General features: G+C 35.1%; 2 long non-coding RNA genes across 4 annotated transcripts in view; one reads left to right on the top strand and one right to left on the bottom strand.

The window, feature by feature from the left end:
• LOC117801394 overlaps positions 1-22,576 on the bottom strand; it is a 146,634-nt gene that overhangs the window by 79,968 nt on the left and 44,090 nt on the right. The window lies entirely within an intron of this gene.
• On the top strand, positions 10,349-20,754 carry LOC117801396. The gene is made up of 3 exons (XR_004623888.1): positions 10,349-10,618; positions 11,993-12,054; positions 20,660-20,754. It is a non-coding gene; the product is annotated as an uncharacterized LOC117801396 (long non-coding RNA).

Below are 22,576 nucleotides of genomic sequence, written 5' to 3'. Positions count from 1 at the left end.
TAACACCTCTTAATTGTTTAGTTTCTGACTTCTCCTACATTTATGATACTTGCTTAGGCCCTGAAGGCATTTCAGTTTGCAACCCTTACTTAAATGAAAATCAACAGTAATATGATTTAATGATGGTTCAGGATGTCTTTAAGAATATGCGTATAGGCTCATCACATAATATATTTCATTTCACATTTTATGTCTTTATGATCAGTTTTTGCCAACAACATTCTTACCACATCCATTTGAAAAATTCATTGTCATTTTAGCAGCATTTCTTTTTTATGTAAAATGGATATGAATTTCACAGAGTCATTTTTGGAAGAGACATTTGTTCTAGCAAATATTTTTGGACCTTTATCTGCCATTGATAGTTTGGTGGTTTCAAGTACAGAAGTAACTGCAACCTTCCAAATATTTTTTTTTACGCAATCAGCTATTTCTTTCTTTTTTTTTTTTTAAGATTATTTATTTATTTATTTGACAGAGATAGACAGCCAGCGAGAGGGGGAACACAAGCAGGGGGAGTAGGAGAGGAAGAAGCAGGCTCCCAGGGAGGAGATGCCGGGATCACGTCCTGAGCTGAAGGCAGCCGCCCAACGACTGTGCTACTCAGGCGCCCCCAAATATTTTTTAAGCCAAGAAATTTTTGAGACTGTAAAATCCAGCTGTAGCAATATAGATATCTCTGAGTAACTGTCAATATTTAGGGGTTACATACAGAGTCTAAAAATGGTTAAGGAGGTTTGTTTTGTTCAAACCAGGGAACTTAGTGGTCAGTGGCTAATATATTAGAAGTTGTCAGTCAGGTTCTCATTTTATGGAAACTATCCAACCACCAAATGACAAAATGACCCCAGTGGATACCTAAGAGTATAAAATAGTTTGGATTTAGAAATACAAATTGCAGTTCATTTGCAATACAGAAAAAATGCCAGTTATTTTTTTTTATCATATTTTATTATAGGTTCATTTTGAATAGGAAAGGAACATACTGTATTACCAACCCAAGGGAAATGTTTGCGTGTTTAAATAATTATTACTGTTGAAGTCTTTTTATATTCTTTTCTTTCTGTTTTCATAAGTCAAATTACTAAGGAGTTGATTTGAATACTAAAAAATAAAATACTTATATTTTAATAGTTTAAATGCCTTTTGTTATAAAATTTAAGGACCTAGTTTCCAAATGTGGACCAATTTGTTTGTCCTTGAAAAACATCTACATTAATTCTAAATACCACTAATGCAGATACCAGAGAAAAAAGGTTGAATATTTACTAGGACAGTCAGACTTGAATAACAACTATTGCAGTAAACTATTAAAAACAATCAGAATTATTTAAATCTTTGTAGAAAAGAATATCTGTATTTTGAGTGACAAAAAGCCTCAATGCAGTCTTCACACATTAAAATTGTGAAAAATTAAGGCTGGAAGGAGACCTAAAAATCCTTCTGTGGAATAGTTTATTTAACAAATGAGAAAACTATGATTTGGCTAGGCACGGAAGAACTGGAACTAGAGTCCACATTTTCTAATGCCTAAACCGGTGTTTTTTTTTCACTACTACCCATATAGGGCATAATATGTAATCAGAACAGCTACTATTTGTTGGGCTGTTATGTGTCTGGCATGGAAAGTCTTTATTCTCTTAACAATCCTGTAAGATAGGTTTTACTATCCCAGTTTTACTGGTAAGTCAATTATAAATTTCTATTTTGAGATTAAGTAACTTACCCTAAGTCACCTTACAGAGCCAATAACCTAATCAAAGTCTGTCTGAATTCAGTCTCCCTTCTTGCTGCAGAACTATCAATTCAATTAAAAAAAAAAATCACAAACAGTTCTGTAGAGTTGTATAGGAAATGGAAAGTACAATATACTGATTGGCTTTTCTCTTTTCAGCTTCCCCATTATGTAGATAAAGTTAAGTATTTATGTAAAATTTATAACCTGTACTCATGATGGGATATTTGATCCAGAGAAACCTGAGAATAGCTAAGCCACCCCACTCATTTATAAATGAGGTAATTAAGACCAGAAAGGTCAAGCACTTTCCACCGGAGGGATAGTTGTAAAACTAGAACAGAGAGAAATTTCTGGCTTGAAGTTCCCTGATTCATCCACCATTCCACCATCACATTTTTGTGGGTGAAGTGTGGGGAGGAAAGACAAAGGGAGGGGCTGAGAAGACACCTAAGTACCACTGTGGAGTGAGCTGGGTGCTGACAAACTCAACGCCAGTCCATTTTTTCAAAAGACAAGGCTGTTTGAATGTGACTGACCTTCAAAAAGCCTGGTAACTTTTTAGCTTTTCTATGACTCTTACGAAGGACAGATGATCAGAATATTCATTCTATGTTTGGCTAAGAAAAGAGAGCCGATAATTTTTATATTTCATTGTGTCCTCCAGTGAAATGTATATTTTATCATGAAAAGTGGAAAAGAAGATAATTGTTAGTTGAATCACTAGTCACCAATTAGTTTTAATTTTCTTTTTTTTCTTTGTAAGTCTTTTCATTGATTTATCTTAGGAGAAATTGTTCGAGTGAGAAGAAAAGCATCTATAGCACATTTAGTAATTCTTCCCATATGTAGTTTAACTTATTTTCTTGGGGAAAGTGAGGTGGCTATAAATACCTTTACCACTTGATCTTGTAACCTTAAACGAGGGCAAAACTCCCCTTGGCACTAACAAGAATTTTGTCTGCGAATAGTTACAGAATTGGGTCCTTGACGATTATGAAGCAATTTGGTTCTTTCCCAAGAGATAGAAACTCCAGCATGATTTTCAGGTGGAATACACATACTAGCACCTTGTCCATATTCCTCATAATAACAAGAATGAAGGAGGAAAAAAGTCAGGAATTCTTGCAGGCATTAGTCGTTAGTCGGCTTGCTTCAAAAGCCTGTCAGCTAAACAAATAAAGTGAAGAAGGGGAGGGAAAGGCAGGAAATTAACTGCTGTGGGCTATTAGTTAATGAGTAGTCCACCGAAAAGGAAGTTATGGCCATGGAAGTGTCCACATCGAATGAAAAAAAATTAACATGACCAAAAAGAGTTAGCGTACACAAATTAGATTTTTATTCAATTCTGAAGTTTATTGCTTTCTTGTGGGATCTGCCTCCAACCAGCTACAGAAGCTTTCCCCTATCCCCTCGTCCCCAAACAAGATGAGTGAGATCAATCAAAAGATTGAAACTTTGAAGCATGGTTAGGCTGCTGGGTAAAAGCATGCAAAATATGTCTGAGACTTCATTAAAAAATGCCTACACAACACCTTGGGTAAAATCCACAGCAGCTTGGCATTGCCGCCTCATTAGGAGTAAAATGAAGTGGTCATCCCCTGAAGACTGCCCCTGCTATATCCTGACCAATCCCAGGGGTATCCTGCTTACACTCAGTGATTTTAAGCCTAACCGGCCACAAGTCTTTTCTCAACTATGGTAGACAAGGGTCTGTTGGCTTTAGGCAATATAGCCCAGGCAAGGGCAGGTTATCTGTCTAGGCTCACTTTTAAAAGAGGAGGCTGATAGAAGATAGTCTACAAAAAACTTTTGGCTTTCCTTCAAATATTTGAAAAACAAATGAATTATCAAGAACTTATATTTATCAAGAACCAATTAAACAAACACTGCTCTGGAAAGAACAATGACTGGAATTTTTAGATAGAGAGAACACATAGAGAGAAGTACTTTCTCAAAACAAAAGCTCTGCTACTCTCTATCCCTCTACTAGGTGCCTTTGGGAATTAAAAACCAATAAGCACCCACGACAGGAGAGGAGCGAGGCTTTTTGCTATGTGTTCATTCTCTGTGATTGTGTTCTTTAAAGAGTGGTTCGGGGAGCATATGACCTGGGAGCTTATTAGAAATGCAGAATTTGGGGCATCGGGGTGGCTCAGTCCATTAGCGTCTAACTTTAATTTCGGTTCTGGTCATGATCTCAGTGTCCTGGGATTGAGCCCTGGGTCAAGCTCCATGTTCAGCAGGGATTCTGCTTGGGGATTTTCTCTCTCTCTCTCTACCTCCCTCTGTCCCTCCCTCCATAGGCTCTTTCTTGCTCTCTCTTTCAAATAAATAAATAAATCTTAAAAAAAAAAAAAGAAATGCAGAATTTGAGGCAGATCCCAAGCCTCCTGTATCAGAATATGCATTTTAGGGGACGCCCGGGTGGCTCAGTTGGTTAAGCGGCTGCCCTCAGCTCAGGTCATGATCCCAGGGTCCTGGGATCGAGTCCCACATCACGCTCTTTACTCAGTGCTTGCTCCCCCTTCTTGTGCTTGCTCTCTCTCTCTCTGTCAAATAAATAAATAAAATCTTTAAAAAAAAAAGAATATGCATTTTAAGAAAATCCTCGTAATCATCCTTTTGCACATGCAAGTTTGGTTGGCACTCCTCCAAGTCAAGGGTTCGCAATGGAAAATATCACTAGATAGTAGTAATAGAAATCCATTCTACCAGGACAACTTACATTTAAACCTCTTTTCTGTCAATGTGCTTTCAAGTAGCCTAATGACACAAGAGTCTTCAGAATTATGTTGTTGCAGAGTACCAACACCTTGAGACTCTATAGTTGGTTGGGTTTGACATAAAATGATGCGGGCCAATTATTTTAGTTAAAATATTGATAGCACCATTACTAACTTTTATACCGAGGTGGAGAACATGCTATAAATAAAGTATTTGTTTTCCAAGATTAAATCTTTAAGTAATATAACTACTCTGAAAAGGACATAGAGGAGCTTAGACCAAACCTCTCTGCGGAGTCAGTTTATAGTAGTAATTTCCAATCAAAACTTCTTACAATCAAAACTAAATTCATATTGTCAATGGCAAACCTGTCATCACCTATCCCTTGTGCCAGCACATGCATGGATGAGTCAAATGGAATGCTGCTGAGATATCCTTCAGTTAACCCTATGGCTATCATCTATGGCTCTATTTTTATAATAATTTTTTTTTCTTGTATGGTTGTCTTTGTTGTGATTTTGTAAAAAAAAAAAAATACAACAAAAACATCAGGCTGGGTATTAGACTGATTCCTAAGAGCGTAATAAATGCCATGAAGAGTCATGTTAGATGGACCGTGATCCATCAGGCAAATTTTATGTCTACCAAGATCCTGACTGTCATCCTGAAAATCATCTTTTCAAAAATAAACATATTCCTGGCTTTCTTATGTTCAGTTACTACTGTATTATAGTTTCGTGATTTATGGATTTATCAAATCCGATGTTTTCTAAAGTGTATTTGGAGGAACCTAAGTGTTAAGAGACATTAAGGGTCCCATGGCTAATTAAATTTGGAAAATACTGGATTAAATGAAATTATAAGGATAACTTTTCTGCATGACTTCTTAGAGCCTTCCGTTTGCTAAGATACCTTATTAACAACCAAAGCAGGGATATAATATACAATGTTTTTGACCTCAAAAGTCAGTATTAAAGAATATTCCCTATGATTAGTGTGTTCAGTGACACACTTGGGACACCCTAAGCTAATCTAATTTCTAATCCTGTTTGGATTTTCATTCTTAGAGGACCATATTATACCATTCACAGTAAAAACAATAAACTAGCACATTTGTGGTCTGTATTAGGAAGTTTAGCACATGCTAAAAAACTCTTATAGTTCCCAACTAGATTATACCTACTTAGGCAGTATGAATCACACCTTACACTTTCATATCCACCACAGAATTTAGCACTGCGCTGGACACGTAAGTAATAAAATAATGACTGCTATACTGACCTGTGCTAAAATTAGTTTTCAAGTTTCCCTGGGTATTTAGTTGCTCTAGCATTTCAGGATTTGATGAGATGATCTATTTACTTTAAATAGAACTTACTTTCAATTTTGTAAACTTTGATCCTACATCCAATAAGCCTTTGTCTTTCTGAGCTGATAAATATAAATGTTTCTTGCATGTGAATATCAAAGTTCTACCAGGATCTGGATCTTTTTCCAGATTTAAATCTTTAAAACATATTCCACCTGTGTTGTATATGCCAGATATGCTTTCTTCAGTTGCAGGAAGCAGACATGCCAGGAAAGTTTCAGCACAGATGCCCCATCAATTTGAATCTGTTTTGTTATTTTTTCATCACCAGTGGGGTCCTTAATGAGACCCAACAATTGTTCAAATCTGACACTGCAGGATAATATTGAAACTGTAAGTCTAAAAGCTACACAAACCTTTATTCATGTATAAGGCGCTAGACCCAGGGAAGTGAAGTCAATGTCCTTTAGGATATTTACAAAGTTGCCTGTGTTTGGTCTTGTTGACACATCATTCTTAGAAGTACTGCTGCCATTAGTTGTCCCTAAAAGAATAACAGTACCATACCCTTGTTTACTATGAAGTCCATTTGTTGCTTTTCTCCATTTTCACCCACACTGTAATCATCTTCTTGAACTTTATCTTTTTCCATGGACATTTCAAAATTAAGGAAAGAAAAGTACTTTTTAAAGCTTGGAAATTCCACTGAGCACTCCATTCCCTGGGGTGGGGGTGGGGTGTGATGGTGTGGTGGTGAGTAATGAAGAGATTAGATATTCTTACTCCAGCCATTTCAGGTCATTGAAAAATGCTCTCGATAGTCAGTTCCTTCCTATTTTTGGCAGTAGATCCTACAATACTTGCATGGATCTTTGGGATGATATGGAGAGCTTGTACTGAGTTTCATGAATGAATGAATGAATAACGATCATTCACGCCCATATCTGTTCAAAAGTATGTTCGTTTACAATAGACTAGATTATATTTGTTACCCTGGAATTTACTACCATCCAGTTACAGAATTCCAATTACCTTACCAGATACACATTTGGGTAATATTCGGAATTGCCTTAGTCCTTTAAATTGGCATCTCGGTGAGTAGGGAGTACAAATTGCTTCTTTCTGCACTTAGAAGATAAATATCTTTGATTGTTTTAACAATCTGTCTTAGATGGTTTGGCTAATTACCTGCCTAAAGGCAGAAAACTGTGCCAAATTATTTATCAGTATTCTCTATTATGTTAGTTTATCCTTCAACTGAGTACATTTTTAAAAAAAAAGTTGGCATTCCAAACAGTGAAAAACAATTACCCTCCTTTTAAGGACTGTGCCCACAGAGATAAGTTTTATACTCAGGCACAAAGATCAAAAAAGTAAGAAAGGAATATTTCAAAGTCAAGGTGATGCCTCAGAACACCTATCAACACTTCGGCTCCCACCCTGTTCTCATCTGGACACCATTAGGAGAACCACTAAAATTGAATTCAACTGCTATGTATTATGCATGACTGCATTGTTTACTGTATTGTTTTATGCCATTCAGTTCACCTGAGATGAAATCAGGCGAAGGAGGTAAATTAAGTCTACCTTCAAAACCCTAGACTGCTGACTCTTATAAAAATTGATTTACTAGTTTATCTAATGTTTTAATAACTCATTTTATTAAGTTGTAAATCATATCATTCAGTACTACTACATCAGAAGGTAAAATTAATGATAGAGATAAGGACATTAGAAAAAGCCACAGCATGGCTACATGACAACATGAAAAAATTGATGAATAGCGGCTTAGGAGCAGTGACACAGGGTTCAGATTTAATTTGAATGGTGAAGGGCATCATCCTATTGAGCTGACTGGATAAGGGTAAGTTCATATTGGCACATGTTTTGATGTCATCATGGGTGACACGAAATAGTGGTACAGTGAGAAAATGACATGTGGCATTTTGAAGACCAGAAAAATAAAAATTTGAGGTTAGCCCTGAATGAAAGTGCTTTTTCTTTTCCAGATAAAGGAACACTATCCAGTAATTCTGAGATCTAAAAAAAAATTTTTTTTCCTATTAACTCTTTAGAAGAAGTCTAGAAGGAAAACAAAATTGATGGCTGGGTTGTGGGGTCACGTTAAGTGTAGGTGGCAGATAGACAAGTTTGTGAGTGAAAATTTAATATCTGTATAATTTTATCAGAATGAAAGAAATGTCATCATAATGAGATGCATGCTACATCAGGAATTTTAGTACTTTTCACATAAATATACTTTCTACGCTTCATTATACCAACGCTCATGCCATCTCAAGGAAGGGGATGGATTTAAATAGAAGATAAAAGGATCTTTAATTTCATTGAGATATGAAGAAGATATGATATAAAGCACACGTCAGTATAGGTAATACTTTCTACAAGAACTTCTAAGATATTAACAATTAGTTAATCAGTTATTCTGAAGATCATAATGCATCATTATCTGTCAAAGCTTTATATGGATTAACATTTAATCCAAGTCAACAATTTATGTCATCAGATCTGGCCACCACCCTGTCCTCTCATTACCTGTGTCAGAAACTAGCTCTGTCATGGCCAACAGAGCACATGTCCCACCTGAGGCTGCAGTTAAAGGAAAATCACTGCTCCTCATCACACTGAATTTGGAAATCATGACTTACTTGTTTAATGTGTCAAATGTGCTTATGAAGATCAGAGGGTGTCACTTTACAAATAAGGAAAATAAGAAAAAGAAACCCTCCCCTTTTAATCACCAAATGACAGATCTAGGAAGTGAATTCTGGTTTTCTGTCTATGTTTTAATAAGCTTGATCACAGGAAGTAATCAGTTTGCTGCCTTTTTTTCTTTCCTGGAAGAAATACTGCCTGTATTTTGAATGAGTCTGAGGAACAAGGAAAATGTTTATTTTCAGGGGGAAAAAAGTGAACCCATGGTGCAAAACATAAAACTTACATTTTTCTTTCACAGAAGGGACTAAAACTAAGTATAGTTGTATGCTGTAACAACATAAAATTCAGAAAATAACGTATTCAACAAAAGCTTTAAAATGATTTAACACTGAACCAGTTACCATAGTCTGAAAATGAATCAATCTACATATACAACGATAAAGATTTGGGGATGCTAATATTGAAAATTTAGTATGTGTGTCAGGCCTCCTGCTTGGTTTGAAATGAACACATTTAAGGCCCAGTGCATGTGACTGCTTCCTGGTTTATGAGTGAGATTGAGGCAAGTGTACACTTGCCCAAGAAAAGTAGACCTCTCCGGAACTCCCCTTCTGACCATTGAGGAATCACACACACAGCAGGAGATAATCAGGTCTTCGCTCATAAAATAACCACATTCGTATTTCTTTATTCCTGTAAGACTAAAAATTGATTTTTAATGATGAGCAAGCAATTCTGTGTCTTTGAAATAGAAACAGGGTTTTAAAAACTTTTGGTGCATGATACATACCAGCTCACTCGTTCACCTCTACAGTGACGTGTGAGGGGCTCAGTGCTGTAGTATCCAAATATTTTATATAAATAAAGAAACATACTAGGATCTTGCAAGTGTCTCCAAAGTATGTGGGCAGTGGTGAACATGCCCCAGCATCACTTGACTTTTCTTCAGTATAGTATCTTTTACATCAGTTACAAATGGAGGAGTAGTGCACAGACAGGAAGCATAGGAGTGGGAAACAAATAGAAGAAAACACAGGGTGTTATAGAAAATAAACCAAAATACAAAAGACAAGAAAGTATGGGTGAGAGGAGTGCCTGAAGAGGAATGCTTACATGTGATAAAATGGTATGTAGCCAAGCTGATCCTGGGCGTTATGTTAATTTACTGTATTAAAATGTGTACTCATTCACTTTTTAATCATTTGAACCTCATTCTTATATGATAAACTTATTATCTGGGTAGAATTTCGAGGTCCTATTTCATTTCTTTAAAAGTTAGGGAACAATAAAATGCAGAGATTAAAGCAATTACTAACTTTTTGGGGGACAACAAATATTTATTAATGTCCACATGCACTGGAAACAAATGGATTTAGGGAATAAACAAGAGCTCATCACTCTAAGAAGCACAGGTAAAAATAAACTAATAAGGATAATGATACTAAATACAGCATGATTACAGCTGATTTTCACCTTGAGAAAGGGGTCACTGACTAGTTTAACATAGAAAGGATACTAGCAATTGTTGAATGATTTCTAGGGAAAGCTGAGAACAAGGATGGCTGGGGTGGAGTGAGGTTCTTACAGTAACTGAGCCACTAGTAGGCTTCATTTAAAAAAATGATAGATCAAAAATAACCAGTGCCTTTCATATGCTTTATCAATAAATAACAAATCTTCACCCAAAATGTTAAGTGAAGACAAAATTATGTAGTATCAATGCAGACTTCTTCATTGGCCCATTTAAAAGACCTTTTTTGTAAGGTCTTTGTAAGACCTTTTTAATTGCTCTTTCAATTACACATTCTCTTAAATCTTAATCCAAATGCAGTTCGGTTCACTGGTAATTACCCATCAAGTTTTGGCTGCATGGATCAATTATTATATTATTAAGTCAATTTTTAAGGGCAAACGATCTGGTCATGTTTCCAAAGTGATCCTGATATTTTGATTGTTCAATAATCCTGTTTTCAACTCTTTCTCCAGTTTCCAGTGTTTGGGTGGACAGACAATTTAGAAGATGCTGCGTCACTCGACATTTCTCCCCAGGCTTGGAGGAGGATTGAGGAAACCTACAAGTCCATAAGAACTTGTCTACCAGCATTCAGATCTCAGGAGTATGGCTGAGTGCAAAGCTGCATTCATGGAGACAAAAGTTCTTACCCTACAGGGTAAGAGACTTTGCTCCTTCAGGCCCCATCACGTGGTATGTTAGTGAATTCTTAAAGATAAAGGCATTCCTGTGATCGTTTTAATAAAAGCAAGGTTCTAGACTAACTGTATGGAAACAAGATGGGTGAGCCTTTAGAAATAAAAAGTAAATGCCTAACTGTTCTGAAAAAGAGCATAAATAGCTTATTTGGGTTTATACGATGCTAAATGGTGTGCTAGAACCTATAAAGAAAATAGAAACTACCTTGTTTTTCATGGACAAATATCATTTACGTAGTTCTGTTACAGCAATGTGCTGACTGTAGGGGTCAAGTAATCAGAGACTAGGCTGTTGTGATGAGCCACTCCTCCTTCCTTTCACTGTTTGCCTTATCCACAAAAACAAACTGTGCAATTCTCTCTTCCTAAGTTAGGTGATAATTCAGATAATTCAGTATATTTATACATTGTTTACTTTACTTAATAAATCCTCATATCGAAGGATTTCCTAAATTAATGCTAAATAGAAAAGAGTAGCAAAGAGGTAAATATTTTCCTCCTGAATCTAATCTTTTATTAATCTGCATACATGTTATTCCAAATATATACATGTAGATCACCACATATATATGTGCATAGAATGTATAAATATCTATATATTATACATGAATGATTTATTACAGAAATATCAGTGTTTCTAGATTACACTGCATACTTGATGAGCTGTCATTAGTGCAGAAAGGATACATAGCTTTTCAACAAAAGAAAAGAATGAGGCTGCCAGAGTGTTGCAGTGGTTTGGGCTTTTTTTTTTTTTTTCCAGCATCCATCCCTGCCAATCTCTGCACTGCCAGTAGGGAAAACCATATCCATGGCAACCAACCGTACCATTCCAACCCACATCAATGACGCCTCCAATCTAAACTGTCAAATATTCTATGCACATCATGTAAAATAGGTCTCTTTCCCCTTATACCTCTGTGCATCTCGTTTCCGTGGCTACATGTTTATGCAAATGAGAATTGTCCTTTCTCTCTCAGGTTGATTGAACACTGAATTTGTTTTGCACCTTGGCAATGCAAAGCCATGCTGTCTTGCCACCTGGTCTACCACATAATTGCAAAAAATTACATTATAATGATAACTGTCCCTAAATTAGCCTGATAACACCATCTACCTGCCTTGTGAGCAAAAGAAACAGTGTGCAATAAAGAAGGATGTTAAAACAGAGTCGAGATAGGGGAATAATGTTTAATTGGCTCTCCAGAGTCTACTAATTTTCAGAATTGGAAACCTAGTGTTTGATTTGTTCTTTTTAGTCAGTGAGAAGAAAAAATATCCTTCATAAATTCTGAATGACAAATTTGCCCATCCTTTTTTGCATGTGGTTCCAGCATCCCAGGGAATCTAAAGTGTCATTTCCTCTCTGGAAGAAAGGAAGCACAAAACATGCTAGGTATGTACTCTAAATTTTCACTCAGTATCAGCTCCAGCTATAAATTTCTCCCAATCCCTGTATCTCCCTCACTCTCTTTCCCCAAGCCCCTTGAAATATCTTGGATCGATACCTTTCTTTTGAAATTAAGAGGCAGGATTTTTGTAGGATGACGCATATTAAAATTAGAATAAATAGAATAAAATTAGAATAAAATAAAGCTGGGACTCTAACAGAATTGCCTTTTCTCTTTCCCCATCTCCTTTAATCTATTGACCCTGACATTATTAGATCCTGTAAACAATTTTGTTGTGGTAGCGGTGGTAGTGGTTAGTTTCTTTTTCAGAAAAATCACAATTTAACATTTTGCAAATAATAAAAATGATCAATTGCTTTTTATTTCATTCATTTTTAGTTATAACTTACATTGATATGATGACTTTAACTAAGGATATTTTTAATGCTAATTTTTCTACAAAAAAGAAGGACTGGGGCAGGTAAAAATGGAGTTTGTAGTGTATTTCCCCAGGGTGTAAGTGACAAAATAAAAGATACGAGATTCTATTATGATAAATGTTGGGGATATATTTTACTTCTCCCCCTGCTTAATGCCTCTCTCTCTGCAAAACAAATCCTTCAGTATTTAAAAAAAGAAAAAAAAAAGCGGGAACAATTTTATACGATTTCACGGGATTTTTATCCCAGACTATGAACTTTGTTTATGAAGACTCTGAGTTACCTTTGAGTAGAATCGGGAGATACAAGGATTACAAAGATGGACAAGATCTTTCTTCCAATTCAACAGATCATCTGTAACTGTGTCCTGGCCAATGATAAAAAAAATATGAAGTTTCCAAAGCCAAAACTGTAACCATCTTTTCTCCCATCTCCTTCTCCAAACTCTACATACCTTTTAGGTTTTAGCTGAGGCCCCACTTTCTCCCTAAGATCACAAAGTGATGACTTCCTTCTCTGATCTCTTGGCTCTGAGTGCTGTTGTTTCCGCATTTCATTAGATGCCATTTCCCTCTGGTATGACTCCTGTCTGACAGGATTGTAAACCCTGGGGCAGAGTTGGAGGAAAATAATTTCATATAATTGTTTTGTATTTTCAATCCTTAAAGTGACTCTTTTGCTCAGTTAAATTGAATATCAAATCTTGATTGTTCCTAGGTTTTAGGCTGAGACATTTAGGCAGTGAACAGCTAATAAACATGCCTCGGTTCATGGCAGAAGAGAAGTCAACTTTTTGTTGTGTTCACTGTTGTTCAAAAAATCATGTCAAATGTTTTACATATGCAACAGTGATCTTTTCCTTGTTAAAATTTGCTTTTAAATAACAGGTTATATTTTTCAAAAGCAATGATATTTGAAAGAGAGGACATGATGTCCTTAAAAATTCTGTTTGATTGTTAGATCCACACCAATAATATTGTTTCCTGAGCACTGCTCTTGCCTCTTTGGGGAATTACTAAGGAAATGAAAGACCTGATTTTGTAAAGATTACAGTCAAATAAGATGATAAATCCATATAAACACAGGTGATGCAAAATTAAAAACTGTGGTTCAGTATCAATTATGACTGTTAATATCATCATTCCAGTAGATTTACCAAATGTAATATATGAAATTTCTAGGTATTTTGGAAGGCTAAAAAAAATGATCATTGGAGTTAGATTCTGGAAGTAAAAGTATGGCTGAATAGTTTAAGTCAGGCTTACCTGAGGAGGACAGGTATTTAAGGACCCGACTTTTTCATAGAGCCAATTTTTTAAAACCTAGGGTGTGTGATTTTGGACTGTACCCACTCAGTCTCAATGTTGGCATTCCTTACTCTTCCAAATAGCCTTTTCTGGGCACAAGAAAACTTGCTTTTAGAATTTCTTTCTATTAGGGGATCCCTTGCTGAATCCACCTAATTTCCCCCTTGACTTTACCCATGCAAATAAGGTAGAAATTCATTTGCAAAATGTAAGGGCCAGGAAAGTTTGTTTGAATCCCACAAGTGAAAAACAGCAGAGTATATACAAACAATTAGAAATTGCCTTAACTTCTAATCTCTTATACACTTTTTGTACCTACACAATTAACACCGCCTAGATTTCTCCTGTGAAATTTTTCATGGAATCGTTATGGAGAAAAACGAAATCCAAAAAGTCTGTCAACTAAGAGCAACCACTTACTTGTGAAATGGTAATACTATTATCAAATAAATAATAACAGCAAATTCTTATGAGGCACTATGTTCAAAGCACTTTTTAATCCCTTTACATAATCTAAATAATTTAATCCTCATGACAGCATTATAAAGGGTACAATATTGACCTTGTTTTACAGATGAGAAAATTGAGGCATAGAGGTGTACCAAAGTTATGCAGCTGGGAAGTAGAATTTCCAAGACCAGATTTATCTTGCTGTAAAGTTTCCAAAGTGTTAAACTTTTCATTTTTATGCCATTTGACCTTTCAAGAAATATTTTTATTTTCAATTATCACAATAAAGTTGTATCAGTAAAAAAATCTCTTGAAATTATGAGATTCCAAAATTCTGTCATCATAACTCAAATTCCCTTTCATTTAATCTTTCAAAGTATGAAATTGAATCGTCTCTTGGGGAGAAGAAACCCTTTCTGAAAGACTTCAAAATTGGAAACATTACTTTTAATGCCAGCAATGATTTAGAAGGCTTATGGTGATTTTTGAAATATCTGAATATATGTTCATTCATTCAGGCAGATAGTTACTAAGTGCCGGCACTGTTCTTGGCTCTCAGGATCCAGCAGGGAACCAAAGAAAGATCATGCCCTCATGGGACTCACATTCTAGTCAGAGGAGAGATTAGAGAATAAATAGAGCAGAATAGAATGCAATACAATACAATAGAATACAATAGATGACAGATGGTGAGAAGTGCTATAGAGAAGAATTAAACAGGATAAGGGTATATAGAACAAGGGAAAGGAGGCTGCTCCTTTAACAGGCCAGAAAAGGTTTTTTGGTACAGTGATATTTGAGCAGAAATTTGAATGAGATGAAGGAGGGAGCCCAGAGGTTCGAAACTGGCTTGCTAGGTTCAAGGATTTTTAGGATGGCCAAATGGGGTAAGGAGAAATTGCTGTAGGAGATGCCATTTGTGAGGCAGCAGATGGTCAGATCATGGAGACTTGCAGGAAAATTTTACATACTCTTCCTTTTACTCTGAGAGAGACGGGAAGCTATCCAAGGGTTTTCAGCAGAGGAATGATAGGAACTGACTTATTTTGTAAAAGGATCACACTGATTCAGGGAAATATGGACTGGAGGGTTGGGTGAAATCCTGGAGCCCAGTTCCAGAGGCTGTTCTCTCATCCCGAGCAGTAGGTGTTAGTGGCTTGGATCAGGATGGCGGGAGATGACTTGTGAGGAGAGATTTCAAAGTTGTAAACTGCAAGATTTTATAATACATTACATGTGGAATGTAGAAAAATCAAGGCGTAAAGGATGACTCTATTCTACTACAAAATAGGAAGTTTTATGCTTCGATTAAAAACTATAGGTAAAGGCTAAATATTTGAAATTACTTAAAATTATAAAACAGTTGAAATTCTTCTTGACCCTCTGAATTTGTTAGATACTCAATTTAAAACAATTATTGATCATTACTTCTTTAGTGCTAGTGTTTTTGGTGTTATCCAACTTTTCCTTGAAGGCACAGCTTGATAAGTTAGCAAAATTCTTTAACTTAGAAAAAAACAGTGCTTCTCCTCGAAACCCTTTTTTTTTTTTTGGGTCTTCCAAATCTCAGATGTTCTCCCCTCTTGTACTACTTCTTAAGCCATTCTTTCTCAGTCTTTTTTTTGCCGGCTCCTCTCCCTTGGCATTTCTTAACTCCCAGTCCTTTCTTTGTATTTTATTACAAGTTATCTTTTTATATCCGTCTGTAACTCTACTTGGACCAGCTGCACCACTAGAAAAGCTTTAATTATTGTCTAAGTCCTGATGATATAGAATTTTCTAGTCCTGCACTGTTCAGTATAGTAGCTAAATGCTGCTAGTGGTTATATGCTAATAGTGGTACTATAGCTAAGAGTGAAAACATAGCTAATAGTGCTAATGGTGGTAGGACTATGGGTAATTCTATTGAACCCTATATATGCTATGTGTAACCCTACATGTAACATATTTAAGTATATTGTATATGCGATGTAATGCATATTATGTTTTTTTTCTATACATACATACTTATGATGAAGTTTAATTGTGAAATTAGGTACAGTAAGAGATTAGCAACAATAACTAATAATAACATAGATGAATTATAATAATATACTATATAGTATATAATATAATAATGTACTATAATAAAAGTGAATGTGGTCTCTCTCTCTCAAAAAATCTTATTGTATGGTAGTCACCCTTCTTGTGATGGTGTGAGATGATGGAATGCCTACGTGATGAAATGAAGTGAAGTGACTGATGCAGGCATTGGGACATAGCATTAGGCTGCTATTGACTTTCTGATGATAGGTCAGAAGGAGGGTCATCTATTTCTGGACTGCGGTTGACCACGGGTAACAAACTGGAAAGTGAAACTTTGGGTAAGGGGGACGACACTGTAATAAAGGTGACAGTTAAAATTGGTGAGGAAAATATGTACAATTTGCTAAAAACTATTGTAGTGACCAGTTAACCACTTGGCAAGGATAAATTTAAAGCCCTAATCCACACCTTAAAATAAAATTAATTATCCAAATGGATTGAATGTAAGTACATAATAAAATTTAAAACTACTGGAAGAAAATACAAGTGCATATATACAGGTGAAGGAAGTCCTTTCAGTGAAGACTCAAGGCAAAATTGAAAGATAAATATTTTAAGACATCTGTATGGGGAAAATACCACAATCCAAGTGAAAAAGCAAATGACAGACAAGGAAAAACGTAACTGTGTGACAAAAAGGGGTTAATATCTAAGATGTAGAAATCTTACAAACTGGTAATAAAAAAATATATAACAGGCAAGGTACAAAAAATCAGAAATATAAATGATAATATACAATGAAAAATATTTCATCTTACTAGTAATCATAACCATGAACAAAAGACTAGCTATCCCCTCTCTTGTCATCAATTATCAGGCTGTCAAAGAGTTAAACAAGGAAAATGCCCAGTATGGTTCACTGAAAAGAGATGAACTCTGACAGGTTGTTGGCAGGAGTAAAATTAGAAACTTTCTACAGTGTAATTGGAAGAAATGTTTAATTCAGCAATTCCACTTCCAAGAATTTTCTCAATATAGGTAGATTCATAAAGATATAAATGTGAAGATATATATCAAAAATATTATTTATAATGTGGGAAAGCTGAAAATAATTTAAATGTACAGCTATAGGTTATTACTTGAATAACTCATACATCCATAAAATGGAATTCTACTCAATCATTATGAATGATGATGTCAATGTATATTGACCAATATGCAGCATGTTGATGATATATTGCTAAATGCTAAAGGTAGTTTTCCAAAAAATGTATCCCAGTATGATCCCACTTGAAAGATACAAGTATTTCATCCATACACATTGACAATATCATATAAAAATACTGTCCAAAATGCTATTAGTGGTTCTATGCTATTGGTGGAAATATACCTAACAGCAGTTACGGTGGTAGGATTATGGGTAATTTTTTTAATGCTTGCTTTAATTTTTTCATCTATCTTTCTACATAAGCATGGATAATTTAAATAATTTTAAAACGCAACAAACAAATACATATATTGAAATGTCATGATTCACAGCAATGCTAGAAGCCTTAGACCAGATACTATCTTTAGTGTAAATATAAGTGAGAGTATAACATAAGCAAGAGCTCACTTGTGCCACATTTCTTCTCTACTTTCTGACACAGTGACACCTCTTGTCCAGAATCTCTAGAGCACATCTATGTAGGTGCTTACATCGGAGCCCAGAGACTGAATTCAGTTCAACTGCAGAGAGCGAGCGCTGCCATGTTCATCCTCAGGAAAACATGGCAGTATTGGCATTGTTTCACACTGGGTGCCTGAGCTCCAAAGAGACTTTCTTAATCCCTTACTGGTTCACTGGGATTTCCGTGTGCTCTTGTTATAGCCTCATCCTCCTTGCCCCTGAGAGGAGAGTTTGGTTTCAAGTTCTTTATTCTAAAACAATTATTTTGTTTATTTTTAGAACTTCAATCTCAAACAATTATTAAAAAAATAAGAGTTTTGCTCATTTGAATAAAAGCTCCCATTTATTTTTCAAGGAATCTTGTAAGCTATGTTGGGTTGCTTTCATCTTCTCATGTATTAGGAAAATAAGATTCAGAGATTTTACGTGATTTTTTCAAGGTAGCAGCATGAGAATTCAAACTCATCTATTTTTCAAATCTGAAGATCCATTTTATCACATAACCTTCTACACCTGTCATTGAAAGCCATAGACTTTAAATAACTAGCAAGAAAAGAAAACCCAAACACTTTTGATTATAAAATATGATTGATAAGAAATTATAAATAATTACTCCATAAAATACTTTCCAACTTTTGTTTTTATTTTACAACTAGAAACAGCACAAAAGAGAAGAGAAAGGGAAAGTATTCTTTAAATTCCCTAAACAGTCTGTTTTCTGAAAGCTACTTCTTGCCCAAGATTTTTTTCTTATAATTACTCGGCAAAAAAAAACTGGAATAAACACACTGTGAAATCTACTGATTTATATGTGTTACAGATGGTGTACTAGAAAGAAAACACTAAATTCAAGGAAAATATATATGACACAATGCTGCAAAGTATGCCATTCATCTAATTCATCTAGCATTGTTCAAATATAATGAAAATTATTATTATATTTTTAAAATGATAATGTGGCTTATATCTTAAAAACTAAAATTAAGGTGGAAAATGGTCTAAAATATTTGTAAATCAAAGGTTTACAGCTAACTCTTTATAAAAACATAATTTGGTGTAATATTTTTCTGATGCTGAATGAGGCTCCTAGTGCATTAACATCCAACCAGCAATGATGTCATGCTCTACGAACATCATTGTCAAAGTGTCCAGTCAATTTGTATTATGAATCATCCCCTATTCCGATTGGTTTTCTGCACATCAACATTCAACTAATGGACTTAAAGTCCATGTTATGTATGTTAATCTAAAATTCCTCTGTATATAACCTCTGCAGAAATAACTGAAAAGGAGAGTGTATCGGTCATACTACTTTCATGTTTGAAACCCTACAGTTTCACTCTCTGGGTCAATACCAATTGGAGATTTTTCTAGTAGGTAATATAACTTTTCATTACAAATTGGATCTATCATGTGCTCTTGCAAATAGTCACATTTCTTTTTTCTGGATTGATTCGTATTAGTTATCAATGCAAGGTCAATAGTGACTCCTTCAATTCTTCAGCTATGGGGATTGGTCAACAGCCTGCTGAAATGCTGATCAATTTTACATTATTTCGTTTGTCTTCTTCATATTTGCAAAAGTTCACTGGCATAGAGACCCATGGGTCTGCATACTGTTTTTTAATGAGTTATAAACAGTCATTCTCATTAAAATAATACATTTTAGAAAATTTGAAAAAGAAAAAAAATCACACAGTTACCACAGTAACACAACCATTATTTGTGTTTATTATCTTCTAGTTTTTTTATTAATGAATCTTTAAAAAGTATGTTTTTTTTTTAAATGTGCCTTTTCTTTTTCCCCCTTTGACTTGCAGATATGCATAATTGCAAGAATCATAATCTTTGGTTCGTGACAATATTCTAATTAGTGGTTCAAGCATGTACTTATTTGTAATACTATAAAATCCCTCAGAAATTCACCACCATCCCCCCAAAAGCTATGAATTGACAATAACCTACAATACACTATCTCACCTGCCTTCCCCCACAGAAATGGCATTCAGAATTCTATTATTATTGTTCACTTACTTCATATATATGAAATATATATATTATCTACATTACATATATATTATATACATTGTGAAATATATACATTTATTGTGTGTGCATATACATATATAAATTGTAAATTATATTTGTATGTGATCCTTAAAAATACATATTTTATTTCTGGCTTTATAAAAAGTTTAGTATACTGCATGTAATCTTTTGGAATCTACTTTTTTCACTTAATGTCATTACTAAGACTTATTCATAATGCTGTCTATCATTCTACGTCACTCATTATGACTTTGTATAGTAGAACACTGTGACTATATCACACTTCTTTCACCTATTCTCACTTGTATGGGCGTTTGGGTTGCCATTGTTATAGTCTTCATAACTATCAGTTTTAGTAGTTGCATGGTGTTCCATCAATTTTCTTAACAAATTCTCTCTTTTTTTTTATTTAGTTGCATCTAATACTTTGCTCTATTGATCAAGGTTGAAGTGAGCACCTTTGTACAAATAGATTTTCTACACTAAATATTATACTTTGGATAATTAGAAATGGAATTATTAAGTTGAAAGATATGAACATAATAGATATTTCTAATTTGCATTCTGAAGAATAACTCCATCAGCACTTACACAATTACTAGGTTCCCATAAGCACTGACTTATCCATTTTTGGTTGTTAATTTAAGAGATAGTTATGTTTTGTTTTTAGGCTTCACTGACTTCAGTCAATCAATAGTGAACTAAGATTTGGAACCTTATCTTCTGATCTGATAATTTTTCATTTGATGAGGAAAGGTATTAAGGTAAGACATTATAAAGGTAAGACATTAAGAGTGAAAAATGGCTTACAGCCTGGGTTGAAAGTCTAGTTTCAAATTCTGAATGGAATATATCGTCAGTGAGCATTATTTATTCTTACTAAAGTGATCCCAACTTGGAAACGATGAAGCTGAGGCTCAAAGAAAAGGACAGACTTTCCTACAACTTATGTACCTCATTTTCTGTCACACTATATTGCTTTCCAACTGATCACATATAAAATAGACCATCAAAACTTTCATTTCATTTTCATTTTGAATGATCTCTTTTCCACGTTGCTGTAGGATTTATAATCCTGGCCTTGCAATGTACTACTTGAATACGCTCCTGCTATTGTTGTTGCTCTTTTTCATGAAGAGCACTCTTTCCTTGCTGATTCCTCTCCCACGAATCCATCCCTCATCATAGGTTGAACCGCGCTATGCCTAGCATAGTTTCTTAATCCAGACTTGCTGAGCTGACCTGTCAGAAGTTATAGTTTTCCTACATTGGAGACATTTCCCTGTTATTCCTCTAAATCAAAGAATTATTAATTACATACTTTTGATGTCTCATTTTCAAAACACTCTTTTTAAATATTCTCTATGTTCAATAATATTAATATTAATTAACTATAGTTTGCATGGCATTGTGGCATAACGTGTATTGCAGTGCTTGTATAACTTATATAAATTTCTGCCACAATTTGTATGCCCTAGGAATGATCACATGACTTGGCCAATGGAAACAGTAATAGGAACTTTTTTTTTCAGGCTCACACAGGGTGAGAACACTTGCCAGGCACTCATATAACACACTGCCGCTCTCTTCTCAGTAACCACAGCCACAGACAATTGTCGTTCAGCCTGATTCATCCCTAACAAAGCAAACACATATTTAACACTTGGTCTTGATGACTAAAGTCAGCGATTTTACTCATCATAACTGCAAGTTCCAACCCTTTTCCTCCATGCCTGCAATCTGCATCTGAATTGCCTGATGATTACTCTCCTTGGTTCATTTTGCCCACTCTTATAAACAGTCACCAATCCTTGTGGCCCTGTGCAAAAATAGACCCCTGAATGGGTCATTCGTTTTGTATCCAAATACTGGACAAGTTTGTAAAACAAATTCATATTTTCACTTCTGTCATATTTCTCCTAACCTCAACCTGGAACAAATAGCTTTCCCTAAGGTTTTATTTAAAAAGGAGTATGCCTATAGAAAACATGTTCTCTTTTTTTTTTCTCCTTCTGATAGAGCAATTTCTTTGACTATAGAAAGATGAATTTCACACATTCATCACATAAAAGATTCACAGCCCCTCTTCCTCAGTAACCTAACTACAGGGCACAACATTTAGTTATAAAACCCTTTGCTGTATTAAGTACATCCTTTCTTTGCAGCCCTGACAGTCTATGCATTTCCCAAAATATGGGCTGATCTTACGTGCACAAAAAGTGGACGATGGGCCCCTTAACGCACACTTGTCAATGGTAAGCATACTGTGCATTATAACACATAATGCATTTTCTCAAGGACTTCTCTGTATTTTGCAAACAAGGACTGAGGGTATTTGGTAGATGTGGAATCTGATTCATGAAAAGCTGAAACAACCAACCTGAGCTCAAACAGGCAGTCCCTGGACAAGTTTGTTCAGAACCTTGACCTATTTAACTCTGTCTTTTGCTTTAACATTATGTAGGATCGATTTTTTTTCACCCAGCCAGAAGAAAAAAAGAAAAAGCTTTAACAGACATTTGAGAATGAATTGTTACCCCTTACTCATCTTGATATATAAACCCTTGACTGTCAAAGCTAAGCAAGA

The sequence above is a fragment of the Ailuropoda melanoleuca genome, chromosome 3 (genome assembly GCF_002007445.2).
Source record: "Ailuropoda melanoleuca isolate Jingjing chromosome 3, ASM200744v2, whole genome shotgun sequence".
In the NCBI taxonomy this organism is placed as follows: domain Eukaryota; kingdom Metazoa; phylum Chordata; class Mammalia; order Carnivora; family Ursidae; genus Ailuropoda; species Ailuropoda melanoleuca.
The sequence above is the reverse complement of the archived record's forward strand: the minus strand, read 5'-3'. Positions and strand labels throughout refer to the sequence as shown.